This window comes from Tamandua tetradactyla, chromosome 22 (assembly GCF_023851605.1).
Source record: "Tamandua tetradactyla isolate mTamTet1 chromosome 22, mTamTet1.pri, whole genome shotgun sequence".
NCBI lineage: Eukaryota > Metazoa > Chordata > Mammalia > Pilosa > Myrmecophagidae > Tamandua > Tamandua tetradactyla.
Window position 1 is genome coordinate 16,882,801 of NC_135348.1, and position 19,670 is coordinate 16,902,470.

A 19,670-nucleotide genomic window follows, 5' to 3' on the forward strand; every position below is an offset into this window, starting at 1 on the left:
GGGCCTTCTCTTATGTTTCTTTGCGTGTTTTGTTATCTTTTGCCTGGGCATTTTGTTATTTTAAAGTGTTATTCCTGGAATTTAGACTCTGAGTCATCTGTTCTTTAATGTCCATTCAGCTATTGTGATAGAACTTTCCTTGAATACCAGGAGCTAAAAAAAAAAAAAATCAGGAAAGAAAGAAAAAGGAAAAAAAGAAAACTTTTCCGGTCTTTGCAGATTGACCTATGTTAGTGTTCTCTTTCGGAACTTATTTATACAATGAGATTAGAGTATAGCTCAAGAAAAAGTCCTAGGGTTCTCCCTAGTCATTTCTGCCCACGCTGCTTGTCTGGTGCATGTACATTTGGCTTAGGAGTTCTCTCCTTTAAGCAGATAGAAATGTCTCTTCTTCCATAGGAAACAGTTTCCCCATATTTGTAGTCACTGCACTGTTATGTCCTATGGCCAGCAGTCCCCAGGCAACATGTCGTGACTGTTCTCCAACAGCATTCTGTAGGAGAGCTCCATGAACTGCCTTCAGTGTGGAGGGCAAGTTCTGGGACAGCGAGTTCCACCAGACAGATTGGATCACACATACATACTCCCATTATGTATATGAGGCTTAGGCTGCTCCCTCTGGAATTGGGACCAGGGATCTGCATGACCTCTACACTGAGCCCGAAAGGATTGGGGGAGGGTTACCCAAGATGCCATGGGGAGCCTACTGCTTTTAAATAGTCCTGATTCAGCACTCATCTTGTTACTGTATTCTTTTTATAGTTTTGTGGAGCTTTTAGAAAGATGTTTCTGCCAGTTCTTGCTCGTTGTTCAGAGCTTCTGTGGGGGGATGGAGCTCTCAAGTGTCTTACTCTGCCATCTTAATCTGGGCAGGCTGCTGCCAAACGTGGTGCCCCAGTTGACTTCCATCTACCTTCCGCTCCATCCCTCCTCCCATTTATATATTTTAATGGAAGTCTTTCATGTCTCCCTTCCAGCAGTCTCTAATGATTCCTCCTGTAATTTCAGTGAAGGCTTTGAGATTCCCTAAAGACTTAACTGCAAACCTCAAAGGGCGGCAGTTGCCATATGTCTGAAGAGCTGGAATTGACAAACAGACTGACCGTTTACTACTAAGACACAGTTGTTTAGTTCCTGAATGTGAAGCTTAATATAGGCTTAATGATGATCATCTGTTGCGAGTTTGTATCTGGAAAAGGTTAGAGCAACTTTTGTCACCTTTATTGAAATCAAGCCTTCTGTATTGATGAGTGAAAGATTTTGATTACGATAAATTGGTACTAGTTTGGAACTTATTAGAAGGATCATTATTGCCTAGAGAATATTTTTTCCTGAAAAAGTTCAAGAATAGACACTTGCAAATAAATTACTTTTGTAAATGGTTAGGCACATAAGCAGCGGGATTATTGTGTTTTTGATTGATTACTTATAAATAATTTTAAAATATTTATTATAATTACATGATTCATTGTATGCTTATCTTCTCCTTTTGAATTTTTAAATCTTTGCATTGTATATATTTTAAAGTCAATCCATGAATACCTTCCAAATATTTAATTCCTTGGACATAGCGCACATTTAATAGTATTTATTAAATAATAGATCATAAAACTGTACAATTTGCTAATCAAACTTTACTAGAATTTTTCTGTTCTTTTTCAGTTTTATCATTATCATATATTTCATTTATCTGAGCCATAATTGTACAAACTAGATGCACATGTTAGATGTATAGGGTCACAAAAAAAAATGATACCAAAACTTTGAAAATGACAATATTCTGTTTTGCTGTTTCACAAATGTTTTGTTTCTAAAGAAACAATATATTAAAATCTTTATTATGTTTTATTCTTTTCCGGAATAAGGTTGCTAAAATCTGAGTAGATATGCTGTTAAGAGAGTGCAGGCAGAAAGTGCAAACATTATTGAAAAGTTCTTAATACTTTATTTTGAACACTTAAGATATTATTATATCTTGATTATGAACAAGTTTTAATTTTGACCCTTATTCCCATGTATAATGTGTTTCTCAGTTGTGTATAATACATTCCCTTCCTCTCTTGACCTCTATTCATGGTCTCTTCCCATGACTACTAATACTAATTCTGTTCCTTATTTAGGTAAAGCCTGACTTATCTTTGCAGTTTGATTAATTGTACAAAATTTATAGAACTATGAAATCTTAAAAGTTCACACTGATTTTTCGTTGAAGAACAGAAGCCTTTAAGTTTCCATATTTTATAATGAAAATGAAACCTTGTAAATGAATTTAGTTGTTAAATTATTCTTCATCCTTTCCATTAATTTGAATATGCGTGAGTCCTGAGATTAAAAGTTGAGAAAAAGAATATTTTACTGCCAATAGAAATAGAGGTAAATTTAATCTTACTTGGTAGGATATAAAGCACTCACTTAAAAAGGTATGTTATTAACAGTTAATTTATGGTACAAGTGCATTTTCTATATCCAATTTCAGTATTTGTAAAACTTGACTGTTTTTTTTAGGCATATTACAGAATAATTTTTAATAAATACCTACTGCCAGTTAGGAAAATATGTATGTAATATTATTTTATATTCTTATTCATTTCTTGCTCTTTTCGTTTAGAGTATATGATTTTTGTTTTATCTTTCATCAAAGTAAAACATGTATATTGTTTTAGAAATCTAATGTTATAATATTTAAGCTGAAAAACAACAGTTCTCAGACCCAATTTCCCTCTCCCCCTTGATTCTTAATCTGTGGAAATACTACTTCAGAAGCTTTTAATTTTTCTTTCTGGTGAGTGCATCCATATTTATGAATGATGTGCTTGAATTGCTAATTTCTTGATTTTTTAATTTCAGACGTTACTTAATGTTTCCTGTGCAAGATAACTATTGAGCTCTTATACCACTCTCCTTTTCAGTTTCCCTCTCTCCCTTCTGTCTAGTGTAGTTGCATTATAATGTTCAGTTAAAACAATATTTAGCATTTACATTATTGTGACAATGTAGTTATTCATGACAACTATAAAATATACTAGATTATATATGCTTGCTTGCTTTCTGTTTCCCTCTCTCCCTTTCTTTTTTTCCTTCTTTTTTTTTTTTTGTATGCTGTGTGGTGGAGGTCACATTTCATTCTTTTCTGTGTGTGTATCCTCTTATCACAGCACCATTTGTTGAATGTCTTGTTTTTCTGGGGTACATGTGCCAGAAATCGAACTCTGGTCTCCTATAAGGCAGGAAGGTGAGAATTCTACCACTGACTACCTGTGCACCCCTAGGAATCAATAATTCTTCATACCTTCTCAGGATCTGTTTACATTCAGGTCTCTCTTTACTGTCTTTAATCTCTTCCTTGGTACTATATCCTTCCATCAGAATTTAACCACCTTCAGGTCTTTTTTATAGTCCTGTCTAGATCAGCTTCATTCATATCTCTAGTCAAAGTCTGATCACTTTTTCAACTTGTTAAATAGTTCTTGTATGGGGTACTGTTGACTTTCTAAGCTTCAGAGCTTTAACTCTGAGTTTCAGGTACCGCATGAATACCCAAACTTTCTGGAAACAACCAGGTTATAAACAAACAGCTCAGTATCTCAGAATTTAGAAATAACAGTTATAACTCCTGAATACATGTGACTGCTTTAAGAGTTTACAATCTAGAACCCTTTAAAATAGGCTCCATCCTGATAACCCATATTCTTGCTTTCAGTTCAAGTTTTTATATTATAGTTAGTCCATATGATTGAGAAATGATAATATTTGTCTCTCTGTTCTGATATTTCATTCAATATACAGTTCTTAAGGTTCATTCACCTAGTTGCAGTGCCTCACAACTTCATTCCTTCCTATAGCTGCTCAGTAACCCATTGTATGTGTACGCCATAGTTCCTTCTTCCATTCCTCAGTCACTGTACCCTTAGGCCACCTCCATCCTTGTGAATATCAAACACTGCCACCATAAACACCAGTGTGCAGATGTCCATTCCTGTCCCACAGTATATTTCTTCCAGGAATATACTGAGAAACAGGGTTTCAGGATCATATGGCAACCCCACCCCTAGCCTCTTGTGGAACTACCACACTGTCCTCCAAAAGGCTGCACCTCTGTTTCCCTACCAACAGTGAATAGGTACATCTCTTTCTCCACATTTTCTCTAGCACTTGTTGCTCTCTGTTTATTTTTTAACAGTATTCACACATCATACAATCCAACCTAAATGTAGAGACATGCCTTTGCCACTATAATCTATATGAATACATTTCTTCCACAAAAAAGCCATACCCATTCCCCATGCCCCCTGTATGTTGACATTTAGTTTTGGTATAATGTCTTTGTTACATTCAGTGGAAGCATATCACAGTGTTACTTTTTACTATAGATTCTAGATTGCATTGATTGTACTTTTCCCCATTTACCATCTGTTTTTGGCACCCTGCAATATTTGCTGTTCCTCATGCAAAAACTATTAGGCACAGAGTCGATAAGGATTCCACATAAGACAGTGAGTTAAAGCTTAATAGTTTATTCCTAGAGAGAAATAGATAAATAGCAAAGGAAGAACAGGCAGGTGGAGCCAGTGAAACCTACTAGTGAAAGAGAAAGGAAAAATAGCTCCAACTGTCTTTCTGACAGCTTGTGATTTTAAAGGAAAAACTATACCAAGAGGGGTGGGAGTGACGTGTGGCCACAGTCATCACTAGGAGATATCAGGCTGGTGCAGATCATGACTTCACACTCATTGTTATCTGGTCTGGCCTCTGGCGGGTGGGGTGTTGGCATATTTGTTCTATCTTGCTATCACTTCAGGTCCTGTCAGAAGAACTGCTGAGGGAGAGAAACTGAAGGGGCCCCCATGCCACAGAACCCATTTTGTATGTTAAGGTTTGTTTTCTGACACCTGACAAAAACATTTTTTTATTTTTACATGTAATCACCATTATTGTCCTCTCTAGGCATTCCTAAATTATACCATCTCAGTCTTTATTCTCTATCTTCCCTTATGATTTCATACAGGCCCCCAGCGCTTCTCCCTCCATACATTCAGCTTCATTCTGTGTACTTATATTATTGTACCACAATCAGGTAGTATTGTGCTATCCATTTCTGAATTTTTACAGTCAGTCCTGTTGCACACTCTGTATTCCTTCAGTACCAGTTGTCCAGTCTCTAACCAATTTCTGTGTCCTGATAACCTGTGTTCTTAATTTCAGTTCTCAAAGAAAGTTCATCATTAATGTTAGTTCATATTAGTGAGACCATACAGTATTTGTCCTTTTGTTTCTGGCTAATTTCACTGAGCATAATGTCCTCAAATTTCATCCACATTGTTACATGCTTCATGACTTTATTCTGTCTTACAGCTTTGTAATATTCCATCATATGTATATACCACAGCTTGTTTAGCCACTCATGCATTGATGGACTTTTGGGCTATTTCCATCACTTGACAATCATAAGTAATGCTGCTGTAAACATTAGTGTGCAGATGCCTGTGTGTCTTTGCCCTCAAGTCCTTTGAATATGTATCTCGTAATGGGATTGCTGAATCATATGGCAATTCTATACTTAGCTTGCTGAGGAACCATCGAACTGCCTTCCGTAAAGGTTGTAACATTTTACGTTACCACCAACAGTGGATAAGTGTGCCTCTTTCTCCAAATCCTAACTAGCAGTTGTTGTTTTCTGTTTTTTTTATAATGGACATTCTAGTGGGTGTCAGATGATACTTCATTGTGGTTTTGATTTGCATTCCCCTAATGACCAGTGAAGTTGAGCATCTTTTCATGTGCCTTTTAGCCATTTGTATTTCTTTTTCAGAGAAGTGTCTGTTCATGTCTTTTGCCATTTTTAAAATTGGGTTGTTTGTCTTTTTGTTGTTGAATTGAAGAATCTCTTTATATATTCTGGATACTAAACCCTTATCAGATTTGTGGTTTCCAAGTATTGGCTCCTTTTGCATAAGCTGCCTTTTTACTTTCTTGACAAAGTTCTTTGATGCACAAGTGTTTTATTTTAAGGAGTTGCCATTTATTTATTTCTTTTTTCAGTGCTTATGCTTTGGGTTTAAGTCTAGGAAATTGCCTCCTTTTGCAAGATTTATAAGATATTTCCCTACACTTTCTGCTAAAAGTTTTATGGTCTTAGGTCTAATGTTGATCCATTTTGAGTTAATTTTTGTATAGGTGTGAGATATGGATCCTCTTTCATTCTTTTGCATATGGGTATCTAGTTCTCCAAGCACCATTTATTGAAGAGGCTGCTCTGTCCGAGGTGGGTTGGCTTGACTGCCTTATCAAAGATCAATTGTCCATAAATGTGAGGGTCTATATCTGAACACTGCATTCAATTCCATTGGTCAGTTTATCTATCTTCATGTCAGTACCGTGATGTTTTGAACACTGTAGCTTCATAATATGCTTTAAAGCAGGTAGTGTGAGATATTTTTAGCTAGTCCGGGAAACCTTCCCTTCCAAATAAATTTGATTACTGGTTTTCCTACTTCTGCAAAATAAGTTGTTGGAATTTTAATTGGTATTACTTTGAATCTATGAGTCAATTTGGGTAGAATTGACGTCTTAACTATAGTTAGTCTTCCAATACATGATAGGGTATGCCATTTCATTTATTTAGGGCTTCCATGATTTCTTTTTTTGTTGTTTTTTTGTTTTGTTTTGTTTTTTATTAATTAAAAAAAATTAACAAAATATTTAGAAATCATTTCATTCTACATGTACAATCAGTAATTCTTAATATAATCACATAGTTGCATATTCATCATTTCTTAGTACATTTGCATCGATTTAGAAAAAGAAATAAAAAGACAACAGAATAAGAATTAAAACGATAATAGAGAGAGAGAAAAAAAACCTATACCTCACATGCAGCTTCATTCAATGTTTTAACATAATTGCATTACAATTAGGTAGTATTGTGCTGTCCATTTCTGAGTTTTTATATCCAGTCCTGTTGCACAGTCTGTATCCCTTCAGCTCCAATTACCCCTTCTCTTTTTTTTTTTTTTTTAATTAAGGGAAAAAAAGAAATTAACCCAACATTTAGAAATCATACCATTCTACATATGCAATCAGTAATTCTTAATATCATCACATAGATGTATGATCATCATTTCTTAATACATATGCATCGATTTAGAAAAAGAAATAGCAAGACAACAGAAAAAGAAATAAAATGATAATATAGAGAAAAAATAAAAATAAAAATAAAAAATACAAAAATATATAAGAAAAAAAACAAAAAAACAAACAAAAAAACTATAGCTCAGATGCAGCTTCATTCAGTGTTTTAACATAATTACATTACAATTAGGTAGTATTGTGCTGTCCATTTTTTTTTTTAGAAATCATACCATTCTACATATGCACTCAGTAATTCTTTTTTTTTTTTTTTTTCCAAATTCTAGCAAGTTTTTTTTTTATTAATTAAAAAAATTAACTAACACAACAATAGAAATCAATCCATTCTACATATGCAATCAGTAACTCTTAATATCATCACATAGGTGTATGGTCATCATTTCTCAGTACATATGCATCGATTTAGAGAAAGAAATAGCACTACAACAGAGAAAGAAATAAAGTGATAACACAGAGAGAAAACACAAATAAAAATAAAAAGTACAAAAATATATAAGAGAAAAAAAAACAAAACAAACAAAAAAAAAACTATAGATCAGATGCAGCTTCATTCAGCGTTCCAAGATAATTACATTACAATTAGGCAGTATTGTGCTGACCATTTTTTTTTTTTTTTTAGACGTCATACCATTCTACATATGCAATCAGTAATTCTTAACATCATCACATAGATGCATGATCATCGTTTCTTAGTACATTTGCATCGGTTTAGAAGAACTAGCATTATAACAGAAAAAGATATAGAATGTTAATATAGAGAAAAAAAATAAAAGTAATAATAATAACAAAACAAACAAAACAAAACAAAACAAAAACCTATAGCTCGGATGCAGCTTCGTTCAGTATTTTAACATGATTACTTTACAATTAGGTATTATTGTACTGTCCATTTTTGAGTTTTTGTATCTAGTCCTATTGCACCGTCTGTATTCCATCAGCTCCGATTACCCATTATCTTACCCTGTTTCTAACTCCTGCTGAACTCTGTTACCAATGACATATTCCAAGTTTATTCTCGAGTGTCGATTCACATCATTGGGACCATACAGTATTTGTCTTTTAGCTTTTTGCTAGACTCACTCAGCATAATGTTTTCTAGGTCCATCCATGTTATTACATGCTTCATAAGTTTATCATGTCTTAACGCTGCATAATATTCCATCGTACGTATATACCACAGTTTGTTTAGCCACTCGTCTGTTGATGGACATTTTGGCTGTTTCCATCTCTTTGCAATTGTAAATAACGCTGCTATAAACATTGGTTGCACTCAGTAATTCTTAACATCATCACATAGATGTATGATCATCGTTTCTTAGTACATTTGCATCGGTTTAGAAGAACTAGCAATATAACCGAAAAAGATATAGAATGTTAATATAGAGAAAAAAAATAAAAGTAATAATAGTAAGAACAAAACAAAACAAAACAAAACAAAAACCTATAGCTCGGATGCAGCTTCATTCAGTGTTTTAACATGATTACTTTACAATTAGGTATTATTGTGCTGTCCATTTTTGAGTTTTTGTATCTACTCCTATTGCACAGTCTGTATCCCATCAGCTCCAATTACCCATTATCTTACCCTGTTTCTAACTCCTGCTGGACTCTGTTACCAGTGACATATTCCAAGTTTATTCTCGAGTGTTGATTCACATCAGTGGGACCATACAGTATTTGTCTTTTAGTTTTTGGTTCCATGATTTCTTTTCATAATTTCTCATAGTTTTCTATATCTATGTCTTATATATCCTTAGTTTAATTTATTCCTAAATATTTCATTCTTTTGGTTGCTATTGTAAATGTAACTTTTTCTTGATTCCCTCCTCATATTACTCATTAATAGTATATAGAAACACTACTGATTTTGGGGTGTTTATCTTATACCCTGCCACTTTGCTGTACTCATTTATTAGCTCTAGTAGTTTTGCTGTTGATTTTTGGGATTTTCAACATGTAGAATCATATCATCTGCAAACAGTGAGAGTTTTACTTCTTCCTTTCCAATTTGGATGCCTTTTGTTTCTTTTTCTTGTCTAATTGCTGTAGCTAGAACTTCCAGCAAAGTGTTGAATAACAATGGTGTCAGTGGGCATCCTTGTCTTGTCCCTCATTTTAGAGGGAAGGCTGTGGGCTTTTCATATATTCCCTTTATCATGTTGAGGAAATTTGCTTCTATTCCTATCCTTTGAAGTGTTTTCATCAAGAAAGGATTTTGAATTTTGTCAGATGCCTTTTCTTTATCAATTGAGATGATCATTTGTTTTTCTACTTTGACTTATTATTGTGGTGGTATACATTAATTGATTTTCTTGCATTGAACCACCGTTCCATACCTGGAATAAATCCCACCTGGTCATGGTGTATAATTCTTTTAATGTACTGCTGGATTTATATTTGTAAGTACTTTGCTGAGGATTTTTGCATCTATATTCATTAGAGAGATTGGTCTGTAACTTTCTCCTCTTGTAGTATCTTTGTTTGGCTTTGGTATTAGGGTGATGTTGTTTTCATAGAATGAGTTAGGTAGCCTTCCTCCTGTTCAATTTTTTTGAAGAGTTTGAGCAGGATTGGTACTAAATATTTCTTGAATGCTTGGTAGAATTCACATGTGAAGCCATCTGGTCCTGAACTTTTCTTTTTTGGGAGCTTCTTGATGACCGATTCACTATTTTTACTTGTGATTGGTTTGTTGAGGTCATCTGTTTCTTTTCTAGTCAATGCTGGTTGTTCAAACCATCCTAAGTTGTCCATTTCATCTACGTTGCCTAGTTTATTAGCATATAGTTGTTCATAGTATCTTCTCATTACCTTCTTTATTTCTGTTAGATCAGTGGTTATTTCTCCTTTTCCATTTCTGATTTTATTTATTTGTGTCCTCTTTCTTTTTTTTTGCCAACCTAGCTAAGGGTCCATCAATTTCATTGATTTTCTCAAAGAGCCAATTTCTGGTTTTGTTGATTTTCTTGATTGTTTTCATGTTGTCCATTTCATTTACTTCTGCTCTGATCATTGTTATTTCTTTCTTTTTGTTTGTTTTCGGGTTAGTTTGCTGTTCTTTCTCTAGTTCTTCCAAATTAACAGTTAATTCTTCCAGTTTTGCACTTTCTTCTTTATTAATATAGACATTTAAGGCAATAAATTTCCCTCTCAGCACTGCCTTTGCTGTATCCCGTAAATTTTGATATTCTATGTTTTCATTTTTACTTGCCTTGAGATTAATGATTTCTCTTGTAATTTCTTCCTTAACCCACTGATTGTTTAGGACTGTGTTGTTTATCTTCCACATGTTTGTGAATTTTCTGGCCCTCTGCCTGTTAGTGATTTCCAACTTCATCCTATTATGATCCGAGAAAGTGTTTTGTATGATTTCAGTCTTTTTAAATTTATTGAGACTTGATTGTGACCCAGCATATGGTTTGTCCCTGAGAATGTTTCATGAGCGCTTGAGAAAAAGTTGTATCCTGCTGTTTGAGGTATAGTGTTCTGTAAACATCTGTTAAGTCTAGTTCATTTATTGTATTGTTCAAATTCTCTGTTCTTCACTGATCCTCTTTCTAGATATTCTATTCGTTGAAGCCTCTCTCCCTTTCTTTCAACTTCTTACCCTATCCCCCTTGTAATCAATAATTTTCTCCTTTTTTATTTATCCAAACTTTTGTGCACCCATCACAAATTCATCTCCCCATTTCCACTAGTATCATGAAACTGCTACCACTATGGTCAAACCCACTAGGTAGCTCTATAGCCTGGAGTTCTGTATTTTCCTATTTCAGTTTGGACTCGTTGGTCTTTATCTATAGAAAGCTGTAATATTGGAGGTTTTTGTCATCAATCTAGAGTTTATTCATTTCTCTCTTATACTGAAATACCTATCTTCTGTGTTAACATACAGCCCTCTTTTTTGAAAGGTACACTGATTGAATTTGTTTTCAAGTTCCTTGTTTTGGTGGTATAATATATTATTGGAAAATTTCTACATCAAAATTTTTTCTGAGGTCTATCATAAAATGGATAATTCTTAAAGAAAAAAATTAATTGTAAACTATTCCCTGAATTAGAATGCAGGTGTTAACTAGTCATATATCTTTTTTTCTTTTAACTTTTTTATTGTATAATATAACATATATAAAGCAAAGAAATAAGAAAACAATAGTTTTCAAAGTTCTGTTCAACAAGTAGTTACAGGACAGATCTAGAGTTTCTCATGGAATACCATACGATCCTCTCAGATTTTTCCTTCTAGCTGCTACAGAATATAGAAAGCTAGAAGGCATAAATATTTTTTTACCATCACAATCGACTTTTTTTTTCTTTTTTGTGAAAAATAACATATATACAAAAAAAGCAATACATTTCAAAGCGCAGCACCGCAATTAGTTGTAGAACATATTTCAGAGTTTGGCCTGGGTTACAATTTCACAATTTTAGGTTTTTACTTCTAGCTGCTGTAAGATACTGGAGACTAAAAGAGATATCAATTTAATGATTCGGGAATCATATTCATTTGTTAAATCCTATCTTTTCTGTATTACTCTACCATCACCTTTCATCTTTCTATTCCTCTCTTTATGGGTGTTTGGGCTAAGTCCATTCTAACTTTTTCACGTTGGGAGGATCTGTCACTAATATTGGTTAGGAAGATGGAATTAGCTGATGTTCTGGAGAGGCTGGGCCCTCTTGTTTTTAGGACTTATTTGGTCCAGGGAACCATCTGGAGGTTGTAGGTTTCAGGAAAGTTACTCAAATGCATAGAACCCTTGTGGAATCTTATATATTGCCCTTGGGGTTCTTTAGGATTGAGTGGAATGGTCCTAGTTAGGGTTTGGCAAGTTATGATAGATAGCAGTGTCTAACTGAAGCTTGCATGAGAGCAACCTCCAGAGCAGCCTCTTGGCGCTGTTTGAACTCTCTCTGCCACTGATGCTTTATTACACTTCTTTTCCCTTTTTGGTCAGGATGGAATTGTTGATCCCATGGTGCCAGGGCCAGACTCATCCCTGGAAGTCATCTCCCATGCCCCCAGAGATGCTTTTACCACTGGATGTCATGTTCCATGTAGGGGCAGGGCAGTGATTTTACTTAGGGAGAGTGAGGCCACATCTGAGCAACAAAATAGGTCCTCCAGAAACAACTCTTAGGTATATTTATAGGTTGGCTAAGCTTCTCCTCTACCTACATAATCTTCTCAAGAGTAAGCCTCAAGGTCAAGTGCTTGGCTTATTTATTTAGGTGCCCCTAAAGTTTGACAGTATCAATAAACAAACAGTAAGGTTTGGTAGTAACCTGATGGTAACATTTAATAGTTCCATATTTTTTCTCCCATCCCTCAAGAGTCTTTATCAATCCATTTCAATTATCTGTTTAATATATTCTAGGATGTATCCAGGCATTACATTAAGCTATACAGGATTAAAGGACCTTTTCTTATTCTATGTTCCCTGTATTTCAGTTGTTCAAATGAGCTATACAAATAGGTTGAACTAGATTATGTGCTATAGAAAATTTCGGTTCCAGACCAAATAAATCTTTCTAACTTTTGTCTTAAAGAGTAAGTGTGGTTCTAAAATATAGACATTGTCTGCTTTACCCCTGTGTTCTGAATTACTTTAACCCAAATCTGATCAGCTTCATTCTTATCTCTAAATACCAGGTTTTGTACATATATACATATGTATATACATATACATATATGTACATATACATATATATATCTGTTTTATATATATATATATATAAAACAGCCTCTCCAAATCCAGAAATAATAATTACCCCTCCAGACTAAATGTGTCTGCTCTAAAAGCTTGCAGTCTAGGCCCATGTTTTCTTGTAAGCATTTTCTAATGGAAACCATACCATAATTATTCTTGCATTTCTGGCTTATTTTGATTTACCAAGTATTTCACACATCCATTCACATTGTTGCATACCTCCCAACTCTTTTCCTTTTTGTGGCAGCACAGCATTCTATCATATATAGAAACCATTGTTCACCAATCTCTACTTCTCAGTCAGTGCATTCTTCAGCCCCCTGCATTCATCAAGCATCATGTATAGTGCTTAAAGTTCACAGTCCATCAACGGTCTCAATTTTAGATAATTTCACTGTTCCCAAGAGAAAGATAAGCAATAAACATGCCCTCACCAAATGGGAAATCTAAACCTCCTCTTAACTCTTGTCCTTCCCCCCATTATTAACCTCTTCTGTTGCTGTGGTAGTCCTGATGTTTTCCTTTTAAGCATAGCCCATAGCATGCAATAGCAGTTTTTCCCTTATACCCTGGACTTAAGCACTCTTTGTACACAAATCATACCTTTGAAGTAATTCTTGCAAGAAGTGATCTATGTTTCTAGCCTAAATCAATGGAACACATAGTTCTATACAACCCTTTCAATCTTGTTCATCTTCAATATGGTAATATTACTAATATACCCACTAGAGAACCACCTTCACTTCTATCTTTTCCCTTCCATTGGAGTTCAGCTTTATTTGATTCATTTTTATTGATCACTTTCTACGTATGTGCTAGTCACAGTTCTAGCCCTGAGATTTTAGTAGTGAATAAGACAATATCCTTACCCTCATTACTTTCATGCTAGAAAGACAAGTAAAAAAAAAATCTGCTGATAATAAGTATGCCATGGGAAAAATAAAACTGAACAGAATGGAGAGTGATAATGGGCTATTTATATACAGTTTGATGAGGCACATTCTTTATCATTTTTGAGAAACATGCAAACATGGAATTTTTTAAACCTTGCATGTCTGGAAATACCTTATTTTAATTTTTTTCAACTTAAAAATATTGTATATTATAACATACATACAAAGCAAAGAAGTAAAAAGGTGAAGAAATTAAGAGAACAGATCCCTAAATTTGTCATGGGCTACCATATGATCTTTTAATTGGTAGGTTTAGTCTGTTAACAGTCAGAGTTATTACTGAAAAGGTGTTTCTTGATTCCACCATCTTATCTTTTTAATTTTATTTGTCAGGTCCATGTATTCTTTTCTCCCTTTCTCTTTGTATTCTTTAAATTGCCCTTAGTGGTACTCTTCAATTCTGTGCCCTCCTCTAGAACTCCCTCTCCTGTCTTTTGTTTTTCAGCCGGCAGAACTCTTTTTAGTATTTCTTGTAGGGCTAGTCTCTTGTTCACAAATTCTTTCAGGACTTCTTTGTCTGTAAAAACTTTAATTTCTCCTCCAATTTTGAAGGACAATTTGGCTGAGTACAGAATTCTTGGCTGGAATTCTTTCTCTTTCAGGATCTTGAATATATCATACCACTGCCTTCTCGCCTCCAGGTGCTAGTTGAGTAGTCTGAGCTCAGTCTTATTTGGTTTTCCTTTCATGTAGTAGATTGTTTTTCTCTTGCTGCTTTCAGGATTTTCTGCTTCTCTTCAACGTTTAACAGACTGATAAGTATGTGCCTTGGGGAAAGCCTATTTGAATTTATTTTGTTTGGACTTTGCTGGGCTCCTTGAACTTGTATATTTATGCCCTTTTATGAGGGTTGGGAAGTTTCCCCCCATTATATCCTCAACTACTCTTCCTAGCCCTTTACTCCTTTCTCCTTCTGGGACACCAGTGATTCTTACTTTTGTGCACTTTGTTTTGTCTATCATTTCCCCGAGTTCCAATTCAATTTTTTCCATCTTTTTTGCCATTTGCTGTTTTGCGTCTTCAAATTCAGTTATCCTGTCCTCTACATCACTTATTCTTTCTTCTGTTTCTTTAAATCTGGTGTTGTGTGCCTCTAGTATGCTTTTTATTTGGTTAAGAGTCTTCAATCTCTGTGATATCTGCTATTTTTCTATTTATTCTTCCAAATTCCTCTTTATGCTCTTCTGTTGTCTTCTTGATCTCCTTTATGTCATTTGCTATCTCACTTATTTTATTAAGTAGAGTTGTATGAACATCTTTGATTAGCTGTTCCAACGTTTGTATCTCCTCTGGGATTTTAATTTGGTCATTAGGCAGAGCTATATCTGTCTGCATTGTAATATGCTCAGTGATCTTCTACTGTCTTCGTGGTATGTAAATATCTTGATTGATTTGCTTTGGAAGTTGATTTCTTTCAGTAGTCTAAGGCTTTGTGTTTGCGGAATGGTTGCACAGCAGGGAGCAGGGCACTAGGCACAGGTTGGGGATGTTATGCTGATGCTTGTGAATGTAGGTGCCCAGCAGCCAGGGAGGATATAGCTATGCAGGTACACTGGCCCGGGGGACATAAACCTGGTGTGTGCTGGTCTAAGGCATGGGGTCCTTTGTGCGCATGAGCAGAGCTATGGCAGCAAGTTGGCTATACGCCTTTGTGGATTTGGGGTAGATGTGACCCAGCTGGACAGTTTGGCACTTTCTCAGAGCTGGGAAGTGAACCTGAGGGCCATGCGCATGCGCTGTTCTAGGACTGGTATAACGTGTGGTTCCCAGAGCTGAATGAGGTGATTGGGGGTCTGAGTGCATGTGTGGGCCTGGGAGTGCTGTAAACAGACTCTCAGAGCTCAGGGTGGGTGGAGTGAGGCTGTGTGACACTATGGGCAGGGGGCCAGGGGTAGCCTAGGTATGGAGATTAGTCCCTGCAGCCTTTATGTGCTGGCAATAGCCTGCAGGGAACAGGGAGAGGGAGGCAGTGCTTGGGAAGGTGCAGGAGAGGTAGGCTGGACTGCACTTGGGGTGGAGCTGTGGGGCAGATACGTGCATTGGGGGCTGTGTTCTGGGGGCACCTGGAGCACAGGGACTGGGAGTGGGTAATGGGGCTTGGGTGCATGGGGTGTGCGGTAAGTCACCAGTCACGGGGCTGCGCTGGTGAGGGTAGTGCACCCAAGGAACGCAGCCTGGCTTACTTCATAGTCCTGGGCTCCCGTCTGTGCATTCCCGCAGTCTTCACGGCTCCACACCTCTGAGCCAGGCTCCAGCTTTCTGCCTCTCAATTCGTTGGCCTCTGCAACCCGGGCTGTTGCATGTGGTGTAGAAGGCCCTCCCAGGTCAAGCCACACTCCTAAATAGCCGCCTCAGTTGCCCTTCTGTACCTTCTCTAACTTTTCCATGAATCAGGGCTTATCTCGACCTGCTCTATTTGGCCATCTTCACGGAAGTCAGCCCTTATTTTAATTCTAATAATGATTGATAACTTGTTTTGATATCAGTAGTATAGACTGAAAATAATTTTCCCTCCAAATATGTTTTTTCTCTTAATAAACTTTTAGTTTTACATGTTTGTTGTTACATTTTTCTTTAGTGTGGATGAGTCTTTTGGAAATTCACTGAGTTTGGTAATTGAAGCAACCTTTTGAGTCAAAAAAACTGTGTTGAGGTCAATACTTTCTTGAGTTCTTTCTTCCATAATGTATTTGTTGTATTTTTTTCTTATTTCTGCTTTTTGAATTCCTGTTAGATGTTGAATCACCTAGCTTGATTTTCTAATTTTCTTAATCTTTCTCATCTACTTTTCTACTATTTTATCTTTTATTCTCTGAAAGACTTTCTCAATATCTTCAAACACTTCTTTCGAAATTGTTGTTTGATCTGTACTAAGAGGTTTTCCTAGTTTTCTAAGTGTGTTTTTTCCCCATGTGTTTGTTTTGTGGTGGTGGGATGAGGAATTAGTGGTTAATAAGACAAAGTCCCTGCCCTGCTTTTGGGGGATGAAATGTTTCTTATCTTTCAGAGAATGTTAGGTGAAAAGAAAATCTTTCACCCTTCTCCCTACCTTTACATTATTGTTGATTTTCTCTGAGTCCTTTTTCCCCTGCTTGCTTGGTTTGGTGTCTGTCATTCATTTAAAACACTTTAATCAAATACCTGGCGATTCTAGGCTGTCTGTCCATATTTAACATTAAGGCACAGAAAACCTATGTGTCAAGGTGGGATTTACCTATTCGTGTTAAGAGGGCTGGCTTTGTAATTGGTAGATTCTTAAAATTTTTTAGAGAAAAAATTTTCAAATATCTTATCATCTGGAAGATAGAAGGCTGGCTACCAGCATTATCTCAGAGTTAACCAGTAGAGTGCCCAGAGTTTTAAAACTCAGAATCCATACTTTGAGTTTATTTCCTTATTTTCAGTTTGAATTTTACAGTGTATATCAAATATGAAAACTTATTTGGGATTTAGAGTCCCATCTCTTATCATGGTGAGGATGGCCATATTCTATGGGTGTGGATCTGGGATTCTTTTTTTCTTGAGCCCTTCCTCAGCCATTCTTATACGAACTTGGTGGCTTCAATTCTTGGTCTCTCTAGGATACTGCATTGGTTTGATCCTGAAGTTGATTTCCCTTTCATTCTTGTGCAGAGCATTATTTTCTGTTTTTCTGAACTAGCTACCACTTGTCTAGTTCCCCAACTGTGAACACAGATACCATGAATTAGTTGGGTTAAATAACAGGGATTTATTGGCTCACAATTTTGTGGCTAGATGAAGTCTAAAATGGAGGTATCAATAAGATGATGCTTTCTTCCTCAAGACTTGGCATTCTAGAGCTATTTACTGGTGATCCATAGGTCTTTAGCTTTTCTATCGTATGATAATACACATGGCAGTATCTTCTCCTTTCTCTTCTGGGTTCTGTTGATTTCCAACTTCTTCCTTCCCTCCACTTGGCTTTCTGTTTATAAAATCTCTGGTAACTGGATTAAGATCCAACCTTATTCATTTGAGCTATACATTGACTAAAAATATCTTCAGAAGTCCTATTTACAATGAATTCGTACCCACAGGAATAGATTCAGATTAAGAACATATTTTTTTTCTGGGACACATAATTCAATCCACCACAGTCAACCTTCTAGACCCCCAAAAGACATGTTCTTCCCCTATGTAAAATACATTCATTCCATTACATCCCCAAAGCCTTAAGTCACTTCAGTAACAATCCTAAGTAAAAATAAAAATCAGTTATAGGTTTGGCCTGTCCTGGGGCAAAATTTCTCCATCTGTAGACCTATGAAATCAAGAAACCACTTATGTGGTTCCAAAATACAATGTTATAACAGACATAGGATACATACTCCCATTTCAGAAGGGAGAACTTGGAAAGAAAATAGGGGACATGCTTCCCAAACACGTCTGAAACCCAGCAGGGCAAACCACAGTTGGTCTCAAGGTCTGAGAGTCATTTGTGGTTTGAAGCTCTGTCCCCACCCCTTCTAAGCATGTATGCAGTTGCTGTGCTCTCCCTGAACACTGGGGTGTAGGTCCTACCCTCTCTGAGCATTGGAATTGCAGCTACGCTCAACACCAGGGCAGCACAGACCCCACTCTTTCCAAACATTGGGATGATAGCCAGGCTTTTCAAGAGCACCAGGGCATGGGTCCTACCATCTCTGCTTTGAGGTAGTGGTTCTCTCCCTGAACTTCAGGGCACAAGGTCTTCCTTGTCGAAGGACTGGACAAATGGCCTCTTCCCTGTAAGCACATGTCCAACCTGCCCTTCTCATACATGAGGGTGGGCCAGTCTCTTGGTCAGAGGAGATATTTTCAGTCCAGATCTCTCCTTCCGTGGTTCTGTCTTTGAAGTCATTCTTGTTTCTTTCCATACTGGCAGTGTTTCTGCTCATACAAATTTCACACAAGTCTTGTTTGCCTTGTGCATGGTTCAGAAGACTTGAAGCATTCAGACAAAAGGATTTTCCACAGATCATTCCTGGATCTCTGCATTTACTGATTTCCACTGAAATTGCTGATCTTTAAAGCCTTGCTCTCTTTAGCAAAGGGCCGTTCAGTTCAGCCTTCCTGCTGAACCCAGTTTCTCTGGAGACTCACTTTCTTAGGCGTAGGGAGGTCCCTGATAGAGCTGCTTCTGACCCTTGTATTAGAACATATTATGTAAATAGGCAGAAAAATTTCAGAGTCATCAATTTCTGGTTCCTTTGTCTTTAAAAGTTTAATTCTCAGCTTATCCTTCTCCTCTCACATTTTAATATAAGCTACAAGGAAATACCAGGTTGCTCCTTCCACAGTTAACTTAGAAATCTCTTCAGCTAAATATCCAAGTTTGTTGCTTACAAGTTCATTGTAACAAGAGAACGCAATTTTGTAAAGAGAACACAATTTTGTCAAGTTCTCTGCTGCTTCATAACAAGGTTTAGCTTCCCTTCAGTTTCCGGTAACACACTCATCATTTCCTTCTAAGATCATCAGAGATACCTTTAACATCCACATTTCTAATGACATTCTTTTCACAGCAATCGAGCCTTTTTCTGTCAAGCGCCTCACAATTCTTCCAGCTTTACTCATTATCCAATTCCAAAACTGTTTCCACATTTTAAAGCATTTATTAAAAGCATCACCCCATTTTTGGTACCATAAACTTAATTGCTTTGCTGTGATCACAAATACCATGAAATTGGATGGTTTAAACAATGAAAGTTTATTGGCTTATGGTTTTGAGGCTAGAAGTCTAAAATTGAGGTGATGCTTTTTCTCTGAAGTCTGTGGAATACTGGGGCTGGTTGCTGGTAATCTTTGGGTCCTTGAATTTCCTATATCAAATCTATATAAGCGTTCATGTCTGTCCCAG

The 19,670-nt window shown here is 36.3% G+C and overlaps 1 protein-coding gene across 2 annotated transcripts in view; it reads left to right on the top strand.

The window, feature by feature from the left end:
* Positions 1–19,670, top strand: part of LRBA (LPS responsive beige-like anchor protein) — a 1,037,640-nt gene that overhangs the window by 350,225 nt on the left and 667,745 nt on the right. The gene's annotated exons all lie outside the window — the stretch shown is intronic.